The following is a 20645-nucleotide window of genomic DNA, read 5'->3' as shown; positions in this document are numbered from 1 at the left end:
TGAAGGGTTTATTGATTATTCAAGGGAAATGGCCCAGGGCTCCAAGGGGATCAGGGGTGTCCTCCAGAGATGATCATCACCTCATGCCACTGGAGGGGAACAGGACATGGAGATCACCTCCACTTCTAATCCTAAAATAGAGAACCCAGAATGTGACCTCCTGGGTCCTCTGGGACAGGAAAGAGTCTTTGTGCCCACCCCTCTCTGCAGGCACTGCTCACCTAGCCATGCAGAGAGGCAGCCAGGCGTTTCTGCCGCAGAAGACTTGACAGCTTTTCAACCACAGCAGGCTGGGGACAAAGGCAGCGTTAGAGACACACTGGGGGGCACTGGGCTGGGCTGGGAGGAAAGGGGACAGCAAGGGGGTCCTTGGGGAAGGGGCCTGCAGGGAGCAATGGGGTGCAGCAGCTTCTGTGCTCCTGCCCAGGAGCAGTGGGGTCCTGGCCAAGAGGCAGAGCTGGGGCAGGGGCTGTGTCCTGGGCCATCCTGGGGGTGCTGGGGTGACAGGGATGGGAATGCAATGGGGTGCTGGGCAAGGGGAAAACTGTGGGGGTCTGGGGTGTCAGTGGGGGTGCACTGGGCTGTGCTGGGGCACACTGGGATGGCCTGGAGCGTGGTGGCCATGCTTGGGGAGGGTCTGAGGCCAGCAGAACTCCTGGTACTCACCACAGGCGTGTTCAGGATGGCGACATTGTCTACATCAATCTGCAGAGAGACCAGGAGACATGGCTGGTCACTGGGATGTCCCCAGTGCCAGCAAGGGATGGGGGGACTGAATTGCCACCCCCATTCCCAGAGGGGATGCCCTCCAATGCCAGCACCTCACTCACCTCCCGGACATCTTCTTCAGTTCCTTGCAGGAGTGCCTGGGAAAGGAGAACAAAGGGTTGGTCTGGCTTGGAGCTTGTGGGGCTGTGGGGGACACAGGTGCAGGGAGCAGGGTGGGGGTGGAGGCAAAGGGATGTCAATTCAGAGCCTCCAAGGAGGATGGGGGTTTGCTGGGGCATCCCAAACACATTGACCTGGGGTTACTTAGGGAGCTCAAGGGCCTGGGCTGGGGGTGTGGAAGTGGTCCTGTGTGGGATGCAGGGGAGGAGAAAGGAATTCCAGTGTAGGGACAAGGGAGTGCAAGGGAGGGGCTTGGTGGGGACAGAAGAAAGAGGACACATGGGGACAAAAGTGATGCGAGCTGGAGATGGTTTGGGAGTGGGAGGTGAGTCAAGGAATGGTATGAGGAGAAAATGCTGCAGTGGCCAACGAGAAAGGCGAAGGAATGAGGGGGGAGGTGGAAGGAAAGGCATTGAGAATGATCACTGGAAGGGCATCTGGGAGTCCTGGATAGGACAAAGAGGAGATACCTGGGAGGAAATTTCTGAAGGGACCAAAAGGATGGAATGGGAGGCTACAAAGGGCAGGCTGTGGGTACACTACAGCATGGGGGCCTCACCTTGGCATCTGCCGGGGGGCAGAGCAGGATGGAGAAGAGCAGAGCCACGCAGAGCACAGCCACCTTCATCTTCCTCTCGCACTGGACAGCGCTGGGTGAGGCTGCAGCAGACCACGAACACCTTTATCCCTGCTGGGACTCCTCCCTGCCCCCTCCCCAACAGCCCCCAGGCCAAAGCCCGGCTTGGCACAGCCCCCAGCCCTGGCCACAAGCCCAGCCCTGGCACAGAGTCCATCCCACCTGTGGCACAGATCCAGCCTCCTTGCCTGGTATCTGTCCAGCTTCCTGCACAGGGCAGTTGCCCCGGGAAGGGCTCAGGAATCTGTGGTGGCCCAGGGTGGTGGGCAAGGTGCTGAGGGCAGCTAGATTCCCTCTGGGGACAATCCCCATCCCAACACAATCCATCCTCCTACAGCCCCCAGAGTCAGATCCTCCCATTTCCTGCTGCTCATTTCCCCCCTAGAGCTTTCCCTGCAGGACACCCCAGAGCTGACCCCAGACACAAACCTGGAATGCCACAGAACAAGTGGGTCATGGGCAGAGGGATCAGCTGGGAGATGGGGATCTCCAGCCACTGGTGACCCTGAGGAGCACTAGGCAATGATGATCAGCTGCACACAAGGCTGAAGCTTAGGAATTGCTCAGCAGTGACAACTCTCACAAACAGACAACATTATATCCCTTTCCCTGAAAGTCCCAAACCAGTTCAATTTCTGGACCCAGAGCAGAGTCCAGAGGGGAATATCCCCTGCCCTGACCCTCACTCTGTCACACCTGCAGCCACCATGAGCACCCAGAGCACCTGGGTCCCTCTCTGTACAGCTGCTCCACAAGCAGAGTGCCAGGGATCCCATCATCATCAATGCTCCAACTCCATCACTGTCCCTGCCTGGGACTTGTCCCCAGCTCCCCAAGGCTCTTGTCCCCACACAGTGTCCCTGCAAGGCCCTGGCCCTGGGCCCAGGCCAGCACTGGCCCTCAGCAGGATGTGCCCATCCCGAAGGACATGGGGAAGCAGGGCTTGTCCCCAGGCAGCCACTGGGAGCTAATTGGGCAAACAGAGGTGCCCTGTGAGGAGGAGGAAGGATGTTGGTCCTGTGCCAGCATCTCTGATAAGCCCTGTTTACCCAGGGCCTGAGGCAGGAGGAAGATATTCAGCAATCTTGGCCTTCCAAGAAGGAAAAATTCACTGAGAATTGGTTCTCTAGAGCTGTCCAAGGCTGCAATTCCTGTTTGACATTCCAAGGCATTAGTGAAGGTTTCTGCTTCTCTCTTTCCACAGGACACTGTGGATCCAGCAGAGATCAGTTGGCGGCTTGCTGGGAAAACATTTCAGGACATTGCCTTGACTCTTTGCTCTGGATCCTGCCCAAGGAGCCTCAGGGCCCAGGAGAATTTTCCTCTGGAGTGTTGCTGCTTTGTGCTACATGGATGAGAGAGCAGAGTGTCCCTGTGGGGAATTCTTGACCAGAGGGAAAAGTGCTGTGACAATCATTGGTGTGCTGACATGGGTTTGGAGTGGAATTGAGGAAGTGTCTGCAGGGTCATATTTGCAGAATATTGGCTGAGGAGAGCTCCAGGCTGCCTTGAAGGTCAGTGTCAGCCAAGGGGATGGCACTGGAGAGCCACTGATGACCATGTGCCGACAGCCCAGGAACAATGAGCTGGACATGCAAGGAGGCTCCCAGTGTGGGCAGATTGGCTGCCCAGCTCCAGGGGCTCCATGGGAATGTCCCTGCCTCCCTCAGGGCTGTCTCGTCCTCCCTCAGCCCTGCAGAAACTGTCCCTACAGTTGTCCCAGCATTTCAGGAACAATGAACAATTTCAGGAACATTTCAGAGGAAACAGGAGTGTTTCCTCTCCTATGAAATGTTAATTCAGTGTCAGCAATTTACAACATGGTTCTCAGCAAAGGAAAGCCTTGGATCTCAGGGAGCAGTTCCAGAGGAGACCTCCACAATGCTCAGAGGTTAGAGCACCTCTGTGGCAGAGAAACGCTGAGAGAGATGGGGAAGTTCAGCCCTGAGAGAGAAGAAAAGGTGAAGAAAAGGCTGTGAGGACTCGACATTGTGACCTTTCAGTGCTTGAAGGCAACTCAGAGGAAACATGGAGAAATGTTTTAGTAGGACCTTTCACAACTGGAGAAGGACAGATGGTTTTAAACTAAGAGAAGGGTGGCTCAGACTGGAGATGAGAAGGAAGGTTTTGATGATGAGGGAGGTGAAACATTGTCACTGGTTTCCCTGTTAGCTGGTCAGTGTCCCATCCCTGAAAACAGTCCAGACTGGGTTGGACTGGGCTCTGAGCAACCTGATGCAGTGAAAGATGTCTCTGCTCCCACTCAGAGGGAGGCCCTGCCCTGTGGTTTTGGTTTCCACAGTGGTTGGCATCTCTTGTAGGATGCAATTCCCACAGGGAGCAGAGGGAACACACAGTGCCACTGTTGGCAGGAACATCCTCCATGGAGATGGGAATATTGCAGATCAAGAGGCTCAGGCTGCCCAGTTTGGCCTCTTTGTAGATGGACACAACTGCTAGAAGAGACTGAGAAGCAGGAGGACGTGCAGCATCTCCCACTCCTTTTAGCTCTATCAGACTACAGTGTCCTAGACTTCCTTTGGTTCCATGAGGCCTCACAGTGTCACAGTGGATCCTTGCTTCCATGAGGCCCTGCAATGTCACAATGGTCCCTGGATACCACCCGTCCCGGAGGTACCACAGTGGCCCCTTGGTTTCAAAAGGCCCTGCAGTGTCAAAGGGCCTCTGGATTCCAAGAGATCCCACAGATTCTCAGGGTTCACTTTGTTCTCTGATGCCCAAAGGGTCACAATGATCCATGGAAACCATGGGGTCCTGAGGTATCACAATGGATCCTTGGTTCCATGAGGTCCCACAGTGTCACAGTTGTCCCCTTGGTTCCATGAGGTCCCACAGTGTCACAATTCCATGGTGCCAAAGGGGCCTCTGGATTGCACAAGACCTGACACCATGACAGAGTTCCTTCGGTTCCATGTGTCCCCTCAGTGTCACAATGGCCCTACTGTTGCAGGAGGCCCTGCAGTGTCACAGATGAGCATCATTAGAGGGAGTGCAGCACCAGGGGAGGTTTGGCAGCAGCCCTTTAACAGCAGCAGCAGGTGTGGAGCAGGAGTGAAGCAGTGGAGGAGCAGTGATGGAGCAGCCGTGGAGAAGCAGTGGAGAAGCAATGGAACAATGGTGGAACAGACACTACAGCTGTGGAATATTGGTGGTACACTAGTGGCACACTGGTGGCACAGGCACCACATGGAGCAGCCCCAGAGATGAAGCTGTGGCACACAGAGCAGGTCTGAGCGCTGTGTCCTGCAGGAGCTGACCCCACACAGCAAAGTGATGCCCGTCAGGCTGACCCAGAGCAGGGCTGCAGGGCTTTGGGCCTTGAAGCTGCCCAAGCTGGGCTTTGCAGGGAGCTGGGGGTGGCACAGCCCTGGCTGTTTGCTGCAGAGGGCTGCCTGCCTTGGCTGGCACAGGGGCTCAGTGTCACCTGGCACAGGGGCTCAGTGTCACCTGGCACAGGCAGCTGCAGCACGGGGTGGGGAAGCAGGGCTTGTCCCCAGGCAGCCACTGGGAGCTAATTGGGCAAACAGAGGTGCCCTGTGAGGAGGAGGGATGTTGGTCCTGTGCCAGCATCTCTGATAAGCCCTGTTTACCCAGGGCCTGCCTGAGGCAGGAGGAAGACATTCAGCAATCTTGTTCTTCCCGGGGGTGCCTGATGCAGGCAGTGTGGGCATGGGGAGGGTCAGGCAGCCTGCAGCCCTGGCAGTGGGGAGAGGCTGCAGAGCAGGGCAGAGCTGAGGGGAGCAGCAGGAGGAGCAGGAGCAGCTCCTGGGGCACCCCACACCCTCAGCAAAGGCTGGAGCCCCAGTCTGGGCACAGTGTCCAAAGCCTGGCTGGACTCCAGGCACACAAAATCCACTCCCCTTATCCATCTAGGGTGTTGCCTGATGGGAAAGAAATTCCTGTTGGCCAAGCATGATTCCCTTTGGTCAACCCATGCTGACCACTCCTGGTCACCACCCTGGCATCCCAGGTGGATGTCCCTGGTAGTGTTCCAAGGTGGATCCAGATGCCTGTCCCATGTTCCAAGAAGGAAAAATCCACTGAGAAGTAGTTCCTGAGAGCTTTCCATGCTGGGGTTCCTGTTTGACATTCTGGAGGGTTCTGCCTCTCTTGTGCCAGGACACTGAAGATGCAGCAGAGATCTGCCATGGGCCAGCTGGAAAGATATTTCGGGCAATTGAATTGACTGTTTTCCCTGGGACTTGCCAAAGTAACCTCAGTCCCTGGGAAGGCCATGATTGCTGAACATCTTCCTCCTGCCTCAGGCCCTGGGTAAACAGGGCTTATCAGAGATGCTGGCACAGGACCAACATCCCTCCTCCTGACAGGACACCTCTGTTTGCCCAATTAGCTCCCAGTGGCTGCCTGGGGACAAGCTCTGCTTCCCCACGTCCCTCCGGATGGTGTGGCAGGATGCTTCCCCCCCCTCCCCTCTCCTTCTGCTCAGTGGTGGAAAATAGATAACCCGGGTAGGGTCAACAGCCTGGCAGTTGTCTAAGAATGTCTAAGACCTCTAACCTTAATTCATATTTTGGTATGGAGGGAGGATGTGAAAAGAGAAACAAAATTGTATATGTTGACCAAGAAAGGCACACTTTTGTGCTATAAAAGTGACACAAATTTTCACGAAAATAGAAGCTTTTCTACACAAACACCAGAGCGTGAGAAAGCCTCTCCCCAGAGTCTGGATGCAACTCTGTGGTAACTTCTTGCAGGACTGGGGGAAGATTCTGCTGTATCCCAGCACTAAAATTGGATTTTGGTAAGATCACTGGTTTCCTAAACTGTGTTCTTCTTTGCTAGCACTACTAAAAACAATAATTGGTACCTTTTGCATGCTGCATTTTTAGCTATTTGTAGTTTTTCCTATTTTGGGTAATATATAATTTTTTTAGCTATTCATAGTTTTTCTGTTTTGGGTAATATAAAATCTCTTTAGCTATTCTTAGTTTTCCTATATTGTGTAGTATATAAGTAGTTTAGCTCTTTGTTCTGTTAATGCTTGTGGCTAATAAACAATAATCCATTTAAGATTAGACCTAAATCGGCCATCATTAAAGAACTTGAGATCAAGAATGGGTCTAGGGGTGCTAGTCGCTCTAAATCAGTTAACTGCCAGTTCTCACAGGCCTAGGCAATTGGCAGAAATCTACCAACCCTCTGACTCCATTCATAACAGATGGGCACATCCTGCTGAGGGCCAGGGCATTGCAGGGACACTGTGTGGGGACAAGAGCCTTGGGGAGCTGGGGACAAGTCCCAGGCAGGGACAGTGATGGAGTTGGAGCATTGATGATGATGGGATCCCTGGCACTCTGCTTGTGAAGCAGCTGTGCAGAGAAGAACCCAGGTGCTCTGGGAGGGCATGGTGGCTGTGGGTGTGACAGGGTGAGGGTCAGGGCAGGGGATATTCCCCTCTGGACTCTGCTCTAAGGCTGGAAATTGGGACCTGCAAGGAAAGGAATATAAGGTTGTCTGTTTGTGAGAGTTGTCACTGCTGAGCAATTCCTAAGCCTCAGCCTTGTGTGCAGCTGATCATCATTGCCTAGTGCTCCTCAGGGTCACCAGTGACTGGAGATCCCCATCACCCAGCTGATCCCTCTGCCCATGACCCACTTGTTCTGTGGCATTCCAGGTTTGTGTCTGGGGTCAGCTCTGGGGTGTCCTGCAGGGAAAGCTCTAGGGGGGAATGAGCAGCAGAAAATGGGAGGATCTGACTCTGAGGGCTGTAGGAGGATGGATTGTGTTGGGATGGGGATTGTCCCCAGAGGGGATCTAGCTGCCTTCAACACGCTGCCCACCACCCTGGGCCATCACAGATTCCTGAGCCCTTCCAGGGGAAGCTGCCCTGTGCAGGAAGCTGGACAGACACCAGGCAAGGGGGCTGGATCTGTGCCACAGGTGGGATGGACTCTGTGCCAGGGCTGGGCTTGTGGCCAGGGCTGGGGGCTGTGCCAAGCCGGGCTTTGGCCTGGGGGCTGTTGGGGAGGGGGCAGGGAGGAGTCCCAACAGGGATAAAGGTGTTCGTGGTCTGCTGCAGCCTCACCCAGCGCTGTCCAGTGCGAGAGGAAGATGAAGGTGGCTGTGCTCTGCGTGGCTCTGCTCTTCTCCATCCTGCTCTGCCCCCCGGCAGATGCCAAGGTGAGGCCCCCATGCTGTAGTGTACCCACAGCCTGCCCTTTGTAGCCTCCCATTCCATCCTTTTGGTCCCTTCAGAAATTTCCTCCCAGGTATCTCCTCTTTGTCCTATCCAGGACGCCCAGATGCCCTTCCAGTGATCATTCTCAATGCCTTTCCTTCCACCTCCCCCCTCATTCCTTCGCCTTTCTCGTTGGCCACTGCAGCATTTTCTCCTCATACCATTCCTTGACTCACCTCCCACTCCCAAACCATCTCCAGCTCGCATCAATTTTGTCCCCATGTGTCCTCTTTCTTCTGTCCCCACCAAGCCCCTCCCTTGCACTCCCTTGTCCCTACACTGGAATTCCTTTCTCCTCCCCTGCATCCCACACAGGACCACTTCCACACCCCCAGCCCAGGCCCTTGAGCTCCCTAAGTAACCCCAGGTCAATGTGTTTGGGATGCCCCAGCAAACCCCCATCCTCCTTGGAGGCTCTGAATTGACATCCCTTTGCCTCCACCCCCACCCTGCTCCCTGCACCTGTGTCCCCCACAGCCCCACAAGCTCCAAGCCAGACCAACCCTTTGTTCTCCTTTCCCAGGCACTCCTGCAAGGAACTGAAGAAGATGTCCGGGAGGTGAGTGAGGTGCTGGCATTGGAGGGCATCCCCTCTGGGAATGGGGGTGGCAATTCAGTCCCCCCATCTCTTGCTGGCACTGGGGACATCCCAGTGACCAGCCATGTCTCCTGGTCTCTCTGCAGATTGATGTAGACAATGTCGCCATCCTGAACACGCCTGTGGTGAGTACCAGGAGTTCTGCTGGCCTCAGACCCTCCCCATGTATGGCCACCACACTCCAGGCCATCCCAGTGTGCCCCAGAACAGCCCAGTGCACCCCCACTGACACCCCAGACCCCCACAGTTTTCCCCTTGCCCAGCCCCCCATTGCATTCCCATCCCTGTCACCCCAGCACCCCCAGGATGGCCCAGGACACAGCCCCTGCCCCAGCTCTGCCTCTTGGCCAGGACCCCACTGCTCCTGGGCAGGAGCACAGAAGCTGCTGCACCCCATTGCTCCCTGCAGGCCCCTTCCCCAAGGACCCCCTTGCTGTCCCTTTTCCTCCCAGCCCAGCCCAGTGCCCCCCGTGTGTCTCTAACGCTGCCTTTGTCCCCAGCCTGCTGTGGTTGAAAAGCTGTCAAGTCTTCTGCGGCAGAAACGCCTGGCTGCCTCTCTGGATGCCTAGGTGAGCAGTGCCTGCAGAGAGGGGTGGGACAACAAGCCTCTAATATCCCACTGGACACACAGTCACTTTGCCATTTCCCTGTTTTAGGACTGAAAATTGTGGAGACATCTGTGTCCTGTCCTGTTCCAGCGGCATGAGGAGATGATCATCCCTGGAGGACACCCCTGATCCCCTTGGAGCCCAGGCCCATTTCCCCTGAATAATCAATAAATCCCTTCAGCATAGCCACGTTTTATGTCTGTGTATCTCTGTCCAGGTGTTTGTCAGTGTGTCTGGATTTCTTCTCTCTTGGTGGGCAGGGGAACTCGGGCCATGGTCTGGTTGCTTCGTGCCAGGCTCTGCCACCTCCCCAAAATCCCTCATATCAGGTTGTTTGTTGCAGGTTGTGTGAGGTTGGGTGGAGGCAGTTTGAGTGTGTGAGTGGATGGGCAGGAAGAGCAAAGAGCAGATGCTGGCTGTGATCTCAACCTAGGTAGCATGGGTCCAAAAAAAAAGGTTTACAAAAAACTTTTTTTTTCTACATACAGAGTTTCTTTCTTAAACCAAAATTATACATTTATTTTTGTAAAAAGTATTTACTGATCTTGAAATTTCACTCCCTGGCTGGACGTGGCTGCCTGGTCTCTCAAGCTCTGTGGTGCAATGGGGTTGTGTGATTCCCCCAGGTCTGGGGTGGGAGGAGGATGCCACATCTACCAAGCTCCGGGGATTTCCTGGTCTGCTGGGTCTATCCAGCTCCAAGGCCAGGCTCGGCTGCCAGCCATGCCCAGAGATGGCAGGGTGGCAACACTGCGGCCTTCAGGCACAGGGCCATCGGGTTTACCCAGCCCCAGGGGCATTTGGGCCATTTTCAGCATAGCCTGGGTAGACCAGTTCTCCCCGGCTATCCTGGAAGCTTACCAAGGGCTCTCTGCTTTTTGCTGCCTCCAGTTACTCCATCCAAGGAGCTGCTGGTGCTGGCACTGCCCTGGGCAAGCCTCACAGCAGAGCTGTCAAAGGGTATTGCTCTGGCAGAGGGACAGGGAAAATGTCTTGGCTGTGAGCAGCAGAGCAGTGAGGAACCCATTGGCTCAGGCAGCTGCTGCCGTGCAGCACAAGCTCTGCTGCCCAGGAAGGTCCCAGAGTGACCACAGGGCTTTGCAGATGGACAGGGAGCAGCTGTGGGACAGGATGGGGAGAAGGGAATATTCTGCTCCAAGGAAAAATAAGAGAAAAAAGTCCTGGGCTGCACATTTCCTAGAGCAGCTGTAAATGTTCCCCTCTGGAAAACTCCACTCCTACCCCAAAATAAAGGCACCTCACATGTAGTGGCACAGGGAGGGGCTGGCTTTTGGCTTCCCCTCTGCAGGGCAGGGGTTCAGCTCAGCCAATGCAGGCACCTCATGCCCAGCTGAAAGCCCTGGGGCTGAAGCAGCACTCAGCTCCTCCCACCCTCCCTCCCTCTGCATCAGTCAAGGCCAGAGGGCCAAGAAGGATCTCCTTGGCTCTCCTGGATCCTACATTTAGGGAAAATGAACTTTCCTGTGTCCAGAGCCTCTCAGGAGCCTGCAGAGCTGCTCAGCTCAGAGGAGCCCTGTAAGCTGCACCTTCCTGCCACACATTCCAGAACCTCCATCTGCTGGAGACAGGGAATGCCAGCAGATTGAAGAACAATTCCTTCTGGGCTTCTCTTCTTCCTTAGACACTTCCTGTCCACTCTGGTGAGAGATAAGCAGGGCACTGACTCGGGGCTGCTCCAGGCTGAGCCAGGAGAGCAGCTCTTGTGCCAAAGGGGCAGGAGACAGGCCTGGAGTCCAAGTTGTCCTGAGCAGCACAAGCCAAACCAAGCCTTTTCCTGGGCAGAAGCTGGTATGGATGTGCCCAGTCCTTCCAGGCAGGATTCTCTTGGATTCTGTCAGAAATCCTCTTTTCAGGGCAGCCCACGCCCCAGACCACAGAAGGAACAGTTCAGGATGTGCATTAATAGTAGGAGGAGAAATATTCCTGTTCCCCAGGAGTTGCCCCCTGCCTGGACTCGGCCTATGTTGTGTGTTTAATCTCACAAATCTTGCAGGGATTTCCAGCTGTCCTGATGAAACTGAGCAGGTCTCAAGGCACCTTTGCAGCAGCCTGTGTGGGTGTTTGAGCTTTCCTTGGGTGTTTGAACTCTCCTTTGCTCTTCGCATTTCCCTTCCTCTCCCTCTATGGTCACTGAGAGAAACCTCAGGAACCCAATGGCTGCTTTGATCCTCAGGGCTGAAAACAGTGCCAGGCTTGCAGCAGTCTTGTGTAACTCGGCTTCTTTAATTCTTTTTCTGTTATTACTTCCTATCTGCCTGTCTAAAGCATCTCTTGCATTCCTAGACCTGATAGAAGGCAAAAAGGGATGTAATCCCCAAGTGGCCAAGGAGTTAACAGTGGTGTTGGAATGAGAAAAGCAATGTTTAACTGATAGAGGCATTGCCTGACATCAAGGGAGACTTTTCCTACCTGTCCAGACTTCCTTGGGGAACAACCTGGTTCAGTATCAATTAGAAAATGATGTTATACTGTCCTGTATAAATAGAAAAACACAGAGAGAAAACACTGAAAATGGAAAAAAAACCCCAGAACATAATTCCATTTGAGGTCAGTTGCCTTTCAAATGTTCCTTTTTTACTCCAATCCTGAAACAATTCTTGAAGACTTGAACACAATTCTGGCAGAGTCATAGCACCTTCAGGCTTTCTGCACTTTCAATGAGCTTCATTAGAGATTTGGTGCCAAGTCCATGACCCTCAGATCCCCAGAAGCCTCAGATCCTTCCCAAATGTCCAAGGAATGAAAGTCAGAAGCAAAGGCCCTGTGGCTAGCACAGGTTTTTCCCATGAGAAATTTTCTTGTGTTTTATAAATAAAGATAAAGTTTGGATGTTGTTGGAACAGTGTCCCAAAACTTGGGCAGTGCAGGCCTGGCCAATCAGGCCTGGGGGAAGGCTTCTGACTGACCAATCTGGGTGACTTTTGAGAACTCTATATATGTGATGAAATCAAAACAATAAAGGTCATTCCTTCTTGCCACTGAGAACTGGTGAATTCATTACTCTGCTAGCTGCTCAACAGCAACAAAGGCCCAAGACACTTTTCAAAGCCCAGGATTATGTTCCACTCCCCAATGGATTTTTCCCTGGTCAAATGGGACTATTAAAGTGTGAGTGAGACTTCCTTACCAATCCTTTGCTCTCCAGACACTGATCAGCTCTTGGAGGGGAACTGGGGAGTCCCAGGGGGTGTGATGTTGTGATTGCTGCCCTGTCACTGCACCAGTGGGCATCTGCTGTTCTCGGACCCAACAGCAACCCTGCGAGTGAAGGATCCTCTGAGGGTCCCGGGTAAGCCAAACAGCTCTTTAATCTTCTCCATCCTCAAGGCAGCTCTGCCAAAAGCCTACTGGTTCCTGGATGGCTCCTTGATGGACCTTCTCTAGGGATGGTCCCTGCCAAGGATGAATGGAGTAGGCAGTCCCCCCAGAAGGAGGAGTTTTGGCCTCTCCTTCCCAGTGAGACCTTCCTAGGCCTCCAGCACAGACATTCTTTGGGATCCTGGCATCCCTCCAGAAATACAAAAGGATTCTGCTGGATCCATGTCTTCCGCAGCCCAGCAGCAATTCCTGCAAGGTTTCATGATCCTGCTAGGATCCTGCTAGGATTAATGATCATGTGGGCTTTAGTAAGGCCATCTGTGGTTGAAAAAAGGCCCAGCAGTGTCACTCTGGCCCCTCAATTCCACCAGGTTCCCTGGTGTCACAGTGGACCTCAGGCTTCTGTGAGGTTTCATAGCATCACCACAGTCTCCAGGGTTCCCTGAGGCTCTGTGGTGTCACAGTGCAGCCTGGCTTCCATCAAGTTCCACAGTGTCACCACTGTCTCCATGATGCCATGGGCTCAGTTTGTCCCTGCTGCTGTGTGACAATAGCCTCAGGCTCCGACAAGCCCCTGGCCACAGTGTCCCCATGGGCCCTTGGCTGCAGGAGTGGCTGGCTGGGTGGCTGGGAGCTCCTGCCCCTGCAGCGGCTGGAGGAGAAGTGTCAGGGCCAGCGTGCACACAGTGCCATGGCCCCTGCTGTGCCCACAAGGCCTGAGCCTGGCCCTGCCACAGCCACGGCATGGAACACCTGCTCCTGCAAGGCCTTAGGTGTGCAGGTGACAGCGGCGTCCCAGCCTGGAGCACAGCTGCTCCTGGGGGAAGCCCTGGGGTGGGAAAGCAGCAGGGATTCGTTCCCCACACCGTGCTGCAGCTGCCTGTGCCAGGTGATGTGGTTAGCACAGGCTTTTTCTATGAGAAGTTTTCTTGTGTTTTGTAAATAAAAATAAAGTTTAGATGTTGTTAGAACAGTGTCCCAGAACTTGGGCAGTGCAGGCCTGGCCAATCAGGCCTGGAAGAAAGCTTCTAACTGACCAATCTGGGTGACTTTTGAGAACTCTATATATGTGATGAAATCAAAACAATAAAGGTCATTCCTTCTTGCCACTGAGAACTGATGCATTCATTACTCTGCTAGCTGCTCAACAGCGACAAGGTGACACTGAGCTCCTGTGCCAGGTGACACTGAGCCCCTGTGCCAGCCAAGGCAGGCAGCCCTCTGCAGCAAACAGCCAGGGCTGTGCCACCCCCAGCTCCCTGCAAAGCCCAGCTTGGGCAGCTTCAAGGCCCAAAGCCCTGCAGCCCTGCTCTGGGTCAGCCTGACGGGCATCGCTCTGCTGTGTGGGGTCAGCTCCTGCAGGACACAGCACTCAGACCTGCTCTGTGTGCCACAGCTTCAGCATCTCTGGCGCTGCTCCATGTGGTGCCTGTGCCACCAGTGTGCCACCAGTGTACCACCAATATTCCACAGCTGTAGTGTCTGTTACACAGCTGTGGTGTCTGTTCCACCATTGTTCCATTGCTCATCCACCACTTTTCCATCGATTTTCCACGGCTGCTCCATCACTGCTCCTCCACTGCTTCACTCCTGCTCCACACCTGCTGCTGCTGTTAAAGGGCTGCTGCCAAACCTCCCCTGGTGCTGCACTCCCTCTAATGATGCTCATCTGTGACACTGCAGGGCCTCCTGTAACAGTAGGGCCATTGTGACACTGCAGGGACACATGGAACCAAGGGGAGAACTGTGACACTGTGGGACCTCATGGAACCAAGGGGACAACTGTGACACTCTGGGACCTCATGGATCAGAGGATCCATTCTGATATTACAGGGCCTTGTGGTAACCATGGGTCATTGTGACACTGTGGGGCTTTATGGAAAAAAAAGAATCCTGAACAACTGTGTGGCCTTATGGACCTAAAAGGAATGTGAGACACTGCACGTCCTCCTGCTTCTCAGTCTCTTCTGGCACTTCTGTCCATCTACAAAGAGGCCAAACTGGGCAGCCTGAGCCTCTTGATCCACAATATTCCCATCTCCATGGAGGATGTTCCTGCCAACAGTGGCACTGTGTGTTCCCTCTGCTCCCTGTGGGAATGGCATCCTACAAGAGACGCCAACCACTATGGTAGCCAAAACCACAGGGCAGGACCTCCCTCTGGGTGGGAGCAGAGACACCTTTCACTGCATCAGGTTGCTCAGAGCCCTGTCCAACCCAGTCTGGACTTTTTTCAGGGATGGGACACTGACCAGCTAACAGGGAAGCCAGTGACAGTGTTTCACCACTCTCATTATCAAAACCTTCCTCCTCATCTCCAGTCTGAGCCACCCTTCTCTTAGTTTAAAACCATCTGTCCTTCTCCAGTTGCAACAGGCCTTGCTTAAAAATTTCACCATGTGTTTCCTCTGAGTTGCCTTCAAGCCTTGAAAGGTCACCATGTTGTCAAAAACAACAAAGAGGGAATGACTTTCATATCGTAGATAAAGAGTTTAAATAGTTATTCATTCTTGAGATAATTGGAAGGCAAGGGAGTTAAATGGTATGTCAAATGTTCAGATTATGGTTGATTGATGGGTTGTTCAGGTTACCTTTAATAACTTTGGAAAGGGTTTAATGGTTTATTGCTGCTTCTTCTGATTGTTATTATTGCTGTAACTGTTTTGGTTGTCAGAAGTACAAGTTCCTGTCATAATATTAAATAATCTTTGTTAGATATGATGGAAAATATAGGGGCAAGATGGCCGATGAGGATCACCGATTGCCTTTTCCAGAAAGATTTCTCTAAGATGTCAATCAAGGTGCCTGTCTACATGCAACCACACCCGAGTTCACAAATGAGCACAGCCATGGGGGAGGACCCAGGTCTAACAGCCTTGAACAGGTGGGCAAAGGGGCAAGCCGGGAACCATAGAGCCCTGGATTGGGTAAATGTATCCCGGCTTCTGGATTGGCATCAGGAGGGTATAAAAGCAACTGAGCAAGCCCTGGGAGGTGTGCCTCTGCCCAGACCAGCCACGCACCCAGCACTGCGTATTTGTATTGCCGGCATCCCCTAGTGTTAATTTTTAAAATAAATTTCTGAAATTTTACAACGTGAAGCCTCATTCTTCACAAAGTGGAGCCATCACAGACTTTTCTTCTCTCTCCAGGCTGAACTGTGCCAACTCTCTCAGCCTGTCTCGGCCACAGAGGTGCTCCCACCTTGTAGCATCACGGCGATCTCCTCTGGAACTGCTCCATGATGTCCAAGGCTTTCCTTTGCTGAGAACCCTGCTATCAATTGCTGACACTGAAGTAACATTTCATAGGAGAGGAAACACTCATTGTTCCTGAAATGCCGGAACAACTGTAGGGACAGTTTCTGCAGGGCTGAGGGAGGACGAGACAGCCCTGAGGGAGGCAGGGACATTCCCATGGAGCCCCTGGAGCTGGGCAGCCAATCTGCCCACACTGGGAGCCTCCTTGCATGTCCAGCTCATTGTTCCTGGCCCGTTGGCATATGGTCATCAGTGGCTCTCCAGTGCCATCCCCTTGGCTGACACTGACCTTCAAGGCAGCCTGGAGCTCTCCTCAGCCAATATTCTGCAAATATGACGCAGCGGACATTTCCTCAATTCCATTCCAAGCCCATGTCAGCACACCAATGTCGTCACAGCACTTGTCTATTGGTCAAGAATTCCCCACAGGGACACTCTGCTCTCTCATCCATGTAGCACAAAGCAGCAACACTCCAGAGGAAAATCTTCCTGGGCCCTGAGGCTCCTTGGGCAGGATCCAGAGCAAAGAGTCAAGGCAATGTCCTGAAATGTTTTCCCAGCTGGCCCACAAGAGATCTCTGCTGGATCCACAGTGTCCCTGTGGAAAGAGAGAAGCAGAAACCTTCACTAATGCCTTGGAATGTCAAACAGGAATTGCAGCCATGGTCAGCTCTAGAGAACCAATTCTCAGTGGATTTTTCCTTCTTGGAAGGCCAAGATTGCTGAATATCTTCCTCCTGCCTCAGGCCCTGGGTAAACAGGGCTTATCAGAGATGCTGGCACAGGACCAACATCCCTCCTCCTCACAGGGCACCTCTGTTTGCCCAATTAGCTCCCAGTGGCTGCCTGGGGACAAGCCCTGCTTCCCCATGTCCTTCGGGATGGGCACATCCTGCTGAGGGCCAGTGCTGGCCTGGGCCCAGGGCCAGGGCCTTGCAGGGACACTGTGTGGGGACAAGGGCCTTGGGGAGCTGGGGACAAGTCCCAGGCAGGGACAGTGATGGAGCTGGAGCCTTGTTGATGATGGGATCCCTGGCACTCTGCTTGTGAAGCAGCTGTGCAGAGAAGGACCCAGGTGCTCTGGGTGCTCATGGTGGCTGCAGGTGTGACAGAGTGAGGGTCAGGGCAGGGGATATTCCCCTCTGGACTCTGCTCTGGGACCAGAAATTGAACTGGTTTGGGACCTTCAGGAAAAGGTATATAAGGTTGTCTGTTTGTGGGAATTATCACTGCTGAGTAATTCCTAAGCTTCAGCCTTGTGTGCAGCTGATCATCATTGCCTAGTGCTCCTCAGGGTCACCAGTGGCTGGAGATCCCCATCACCCAGCTGATCCCTCTGCCCATGACCCACTTGTTCTCTGGCATTCCAGGTTTGTGTCTGGGGTCAGCTCTGGGGTGTCCTGCAGGGAAAGCTCTAGGGGAAAAAGAGCAGCAGGAAATGGGAGTATCAGGCTCTGGGGGCTGTAGGAGGATGGATTGTGTTGGAGTGGGGATTATCCCCAGAGGGGATCTAGCTGCCCTCAACACCCTGTCCAACCCCCTTGGCCCGATGAGGTTCTTGATCCCTTCCAGGGGCAGCTGCCCTGTGCAGGAAGCTGGACAGATACCCAGCAAGGGGGCTGGATCTGTGCCACAGGTGGGATGGACTCTGTGCCAGGGCTGGGCTTGTGGCCAGGGCTGGGGGCTGTGCCAAGCCGGGCTTTGGCCTGGGGGCTGTTGGGGAGGGGGCAGGGAGGAGTCCCGGCAGAGATAAAGGTGTTCCTGGCCTGCTGCAGCTTCAGGCAGTGCTGTCCAGTGCGAGAGGAAGATGAAGGTGGCTGTGCTCTGCGTGGCTCTGCTCTTCTCCATCCTGCTCTGCCCCCCGGCAGATGCCCATTTTGAGGAGCGATGCACCTTGGATAGGAATAGGCATTTGGTTCCTCCCCAGGCCCCTGGCTCTGGTGGAGGATTCCCTCCTCCCGGTGAGCAGAAAATCCCTTGGCTTGAAATCTCTGGGCTTCCCCTCTGGGATTTTCCTTCTTGGATCAGGGGACAGCTGTGGGCTGGGAAGGTCTGGGGACACCTCTGTCTCTCCGTCAGCCTCACAATCTCCAATCCTGATCTTCCCTTTGCTCCACTTCCCTAGGCCCTCCTGGACGTGGACACAGGGGGTTGTTCCATAATCATGGTAAGTTTTGGCCTTGGGGAGGGGGTGGTCACCCAGTGTGGAACTGAGGGCCAGTTTGGTCATCCCATCCCTTACTGGGACTGGGGACACCCCGGTGATGTGTCATGTTCTCTCTACAGGGAGAGGCCATAGTCGGGAGGGTCATGATTTGCAAGGTGGGTACTGGGAATTCTTCTTGGCCCAGAGCCTCCCTTCTCATGGCCATGACATCCCAGTACATCCCAGTGCACCCCAGTGCACCCAAGTAATTCCCAGAGAAGCCTCTCATTGCCTTCCTATTAGTCCCAGTGCACTCCAGTACTTCCCAGAGAGGCCCCTCATTTTATTGCTGTTAATCCCAGTGCACCCCAGTATGTCTCAGTGACAACCCCCATTGTATTTCCCGTCATCCCAGTGCAACCCAGTAACTCCCACAGTGCAATATTCCCAGTCAGTTTCTTCCCCTTATTCCTTCCAGTCCTTTCCCCTTCCCTTTCCCCATCACAGAGATGTCCCCAAATCCCCTTCCTTCATACCCCATTTCCAAAGCTCCTCCCAAAACCCTCGGATTTGATCCCATGTCCCATTTTCTTCAGCCCCCACCCACCCCAAGCTTCAGCCCCCATGTCCTCCCCACTGGAATGCCTTCCTCCTCCTCTTCATCACCCACAGCCCTGCCCTTTAACACCCCCACCATGGGGACCCCAATTCACCATCACTGAGGTTTCCCCCTTCACCCCAACCCTCCCATCCCTTACTGGCACTGAGGACACCCTGGTGACATCCCTGGCTCTCTCTGCAGGGAGGAGGCACAGTTCATCCAGTGAAGAGGTCTGAGGTGAGTACTCTGAGTTCTGCTGGGCCCAGACCCTGCCCTGGCATGGCCACGACCCTTGCAGCCATCTCAGTGTGTACCCCCGTGTCTCCCAGTACACTCCACTATCCTCCATGTCTGTCCCAATGTCTCCCACTCTGCCCCAAACCCCACATTTCTCTGCAGCCCCCTGTGGATGACACAGGGCAGCATCACCTGACTGCCCATCGAGATTGTCTGTTTAGAAACCCCAGGGGATCCCCAGCCCCACAAAGAGTCCTGGGGGGTTTTATGTGGATATCCGAGCTCTCTGGGGTGGGCAGAGCTTGGGGCCAGCAGAGGGACATGGAGGGGGCTGTCCCTGATCTGTGTCCCTGGACAGCTGCACAGAGCTGCCCCCAAGGCTTTCCTTGCACTCTGGGGGCTCTGGGGAACTCCAAGGTCATTGTGGAGGGCTGGGAGGAGCTCTGGGAGGGTTTGGGGTACCCTGGGGGGAGGAGCTCTGGGGGCCCATGGATCTGAGGAGCCAAGTCCTGTCCTGGCTCTATCCTGGGCCCCAATTCCATTCTGTCACACAGGGCTGGGGACAAGGCCCCTCTCCTGTCCTAGTGAACATGCTGGGGTCACATTTTGGGCTCTGTCTTTTAGGACTGGAACTGGTGCTGACAACCGTGTCCTGTCCCCCTCCAGCAGCATGAGGAGATTGTCATCCCTGGAGGACACCCCTGATCCCCTGGGAATTTCCCTGGAATGATCAATAAACCCCTTCAGCAGAGCTCTGTGTCCGTGTTTGGGAATGGGGGATTCATTTCTGCCATGGCTCCTCCTGAGGGAGAAGATTCTGATTCGCCCCAATCGAGCCCAGAGACACTTCAGAGACCAAGTCAGAGAAGTGGGTATTTGCTTTATTCGGTGCACCGGATGTGTGGGAATTGCTTCCACCAAACACACACACCAGTACCTCCAAAGGCACAGTGTTATAGGTAAAATTCATGAATATTCATTACATTCCCCAGGATAGGAGTGGTTATACAAATTACTTCTCATAAGTCATTAATATTAATAGCGATTTCTTGTGCTCAATGGCAAAAGGATTCCTTTTGCCCCCTTCTACCTTGATAAGATTAAGGGAATCCACAAGGCCAGAACTGACGGGCGCCATGCTGGTGGAAGGGGCAAAAGCTCAAAGAAACAAGAATGGTTGAAGTGCAAATAGATTTGGGTTTTCTATTTGACCACTCCTTTCTCAATTCCCTTTCTCTGGGGTCAGTCCTTTAGGAACTGCTCCAGGTCCCATTCCATGGGTTCAGGAAGTGCTCCAGGTCTCTTCCATGGCATCAGGAACTGCTCTAGCTTCTTTCCATGGGGTCAATCCCTCAGGAACTCCACCAGGTCCCTCTCATAGCATCGGGAACTTCTCTATTCCGTTCTAGCTCCTTTCCATTGGGTCAATCCCTCACTCCTGTCTTCACTGCTTCCCCCTCCCGCATTAAAGGTCCCTGTCTAGATTTGAAAGACAGGTGGCAGCCCCCGTTCCCACCAAATTATTATTATAACTTTGAAATCAAGGTACTGTCATGCAAAGATATGGGGAAAGGAATAACAGTTCTTTACTAGTATTTATAACACGGCAAACAAGCAGCAGTAACAGCAGCAACGACAAACAAACCAGAAAAACCAGGAACAGCCTTCTCTGGTCTGTCACACGCTCTCCCCTGTGGTGTAGTTACAGTCACAGCCGGCAGGGGCGCTGTTGGGCTCCCGGCCTGGCAGGGTATGTGGGATGACTCCCCCGCGGCTGCAGGTGGCGCTGTGGCGCGAGTTCAGTCGAGCCTCTCCCTCATGCGGCGATGGTGGAACAGGCTGGATGGTGGAACGGGCTGCAGCAGGAAACCTCGGGAGTGTGGCTGGGGTGGCAGGGGCCGGCTGACATGGGTAGCGAACAAGGGTAGCAAAACCTCTGCAGCTGTGGCAGGAGTTAGAGTGAATCCCATCCAGCAGGGGTGCAGGGTTGCAGTGTGACAGAATGTCACCCTGGCCAAATGCCAAGGTACCCAAGGCATCTGTTCCCTCCTTCTCCCTGCTACAGCTGGGCACAGGAGAGAAAAATGTTAATACACACAGGGTTTGTGAGG

General features: G+C 54.0%; 3 long non-coding RNA genes across 3 annotated transcripts; 2 read left to right on the top strand and 1 right to left on the bottom strand.

Moving 5' to 3' along the window:
• On the bottom strand, window positions 1–707 carry LOC146420819 (uncharacterized). Its single transcript, XR_014848939.1, has 3 exons — window positions 667–707; window positions 222–290; window positions 1–131 (listed from the first exon to the last, which is right to left on the bottom strand). It is a non-coding gene; the product is annotated as an uncharacterized LOC146420819 (long non-coding RNA).
• Window positions 708–8427: 7720 nt separating this feature from the next.
• Window positions 8428–9136, top strand: LOC146420818 (uncharacterized). Its single transcript, XR_014848925.1, has 3 exons — window positions 8428–8468; window positions 8844–8912; window positions 9042–9136. It is a non-coding gene; the product is annotated as an uncharacterized LOC146420818 (long non-coding RNA).
• A 7679-nt stretch (window positions 9137–16815) lies between these two features.
• Window positions 16816–19283, top strand: LOC146420817 (uncharacterized). The gene is made up of 6 exons (XR_014848933.1): window positions 16816–16920; window positions 17326–17511; window positions 17676–17717; window positions 17837–17872; window positions 18499–18534; window positions 19159–19283. It is a non-coding gene; the product is annotated as an uncharacterized LOC146420817 (long non-coding RNA).
• The last annotated feature ends 1362 nt before the right edge of the window (window positions 19284–20645 follow it).

Source organism: Lichenostomus cassidix, unplaced genomic scaffold (assembly GCF_008360975.1).
Source record: "Lichenostomus cassidix isolate B80296 unplaced genomic scaffold, HeHo_3.0 HiC_scaffold_45, whole genome shotgun sequence".
Classification (NCBI taxonomy): domain Eukaryota; kingdom Metazoa; phylum Chordata; class Aves; order Passeriformes; family Meliphagidae; genus Lichenostomus; species Lichenostomus cassidix.
This window is presented reverse-complemented; position numbering and strand designations above follow the sequence as displayed.